Source organism: Bactrocera latifrons, unplaced genomic scaffold (genome assembly GCF_001853355.1).
Source record: "Bactrocera latifrons isolate USDA-ARS-PBARC rearing strain unplaced genomic scaffold, ASM185335v1 scaffold_910, whole genome shotgun sequence".
Classification (NCBI taxonomy): domain Eukaryota; kingdom Metazoa; phylum Arthropoda; class Insecta; order Diptera; family Tephritidae; genus Bactrocera; species Bactrocera latifrons.
In genome coordinates this window covers 33077-34832 of record NW_017537613.1, presented here as the reverse complement: position 1 = coordinate 34832, position 1756 = coordinate 33077, and the positions used below count along the sequence as shown (strand labels likewise).

General features: G+C 35.3%; 1 long non-coding RNA gene across 1 annotated transcript; it reads right to left on the bottom strand.

Moving 5' to 3' along the window:
- Positions 1-453: 453 nt before the first annotated feature.
- Positions 454-1546, bottom strand: LOC108977582. The gene is made up of 3 exons (XR_001994045.1): positions 1312-1546; positions 771-1016; positions 454-712 (listed from the first exon to the last, which is right to left on the bottom strand). It is a non-coding gene; the product is annotated as an uncharacterized LOC108977582 (long non-coding RNA).
- Positions 1547-1756: the final 210 nt, after the last annotated feature.

Below are 1756 nucleotides of genomic sequence, written 5' to 3'. Positions count from 1 at the left end.
ATCAGTTTTTGTAGCAGATGTGAGGGTCTCCAGCGCACGTTGAACTACTTTAATGTATCCATCGTCGTTTTTTTCAACACGACGTTTCCTTAAATTGGGTCGTGATGTAGATGGCGTTGGTGGTATATCGCCAGATACCGTTTCCGACTCAAACAATATTGTTGGAGTGGTCAGGGCCGACGAGCTGTCCTATAATAACAATATAAATTATTATATATACGTATATATACTTACATTTATTAAATTTGGAGTGGTGCTCGCTTCAACATTTAATGTATGTTCGAGGAACTTTAGCGAATTGTTGAGTGGGTTCATGGTAGGCGTTCTTCCAGCACATTGTCCACTTTTTGTATGAGCCCTTCGGTTGAAGGCCGCCTAAAAGATATATATATAATGCAATTTGTTGTGTACTATTGTGTACTATACGTGAAAAACATACGCGAAAAGAACAACGAAGGCTGTTCCACTAGGCTGATACTTCGGCTCGTGGCATATTTAGTGTTTCTGCCACTTCATGCCACTGAGCCTCACGCGAATTCCTATCGCGATAATCCGCGGAAAGGAAATTCCAGGTTCCTTCCCTTGACTCCACTTCTTGAATTAGTTCAGCTCAGTCTCCTCCGCTGTCCACTTTGTTTTCATTTTTCGCACCCGCTTGATGCTTGGAATTAACATTTCTGTATTTGCACCCATTTCTTCTGCCATTTTGAAACTGAAAAAGGTTGGAATAATACATTAATTGAAATTAGAAAATATAATAAAACACTTACGTTGAAAAGTGAAAAATCTTTTTTATTTATTTTTGGATATCATTCGCGCGGCAAATTGAAATAATTTGCCAACATGTTGACAAATCTAATTTTGATGTCAAATATTGCCACATAACGTATTTTGATTGTTTTCATTTCGCTGTCAATTTAAATTGCCGTTCGTTGGCAAATATGCCGGCAAACGCAACTGACACCATATGACAACCCGTTTTCATTATTTTGACAGCATTTGACGTCAAATATGACCTAGTGAAAACCGGGCATTATCATAGTTATAATATTAATCTTAACTAACAAGTTATTCCATTTATTTATACGCATATATGTACATATGTTTATTATATTTTTGTAGGTAATATTTTTCCATGTGTGTCAGTTGATTTAAATTCCACTGACCCAATTGAAAAAAAGATGACTTGGAGATTCCCAACAACGACGGACTTGAGATTTGGCAGGGTACATCTGTCACAAACTTGGTAAAGACAACACCGAAATTTGTGCCAATTGAGAAAATTGTTCGTTTTATATTTGGGTGGATTACCTTTCTGAAGGAGGACTCTCAAAACCAACAGATATGTTTATGGAGCATATGAGAGCCTTGCAAGCACTATTTGACATACATATGTACAAATTACGTCCAGAAGCACTTAGATTTAAGTAATTTTGTAAACTGTAGCTCAAAAGTAAAATAATTGTTTTTCAGAGCTAGAATGTATTTTAGAATTCGATCCTTGAATAAAAACTTAATTGAACATATGTATAGCAAAAAAAATTAAATTAAAAAAGACAATAAATTGATACTTTGTCACAAAATATTCAATCTTTTTATTTGCATAAATGTATATGGTTGAAACAAACACAGTCGAACTCGTCATTGCGCAATCTTATTTCTATCATTCTTGTTATAATCGACGATAAATTACCAGAATTAACTAACAACCCTATTCTCGGGGATTCACAAAAATCACCACCCTCACCATTGTGAG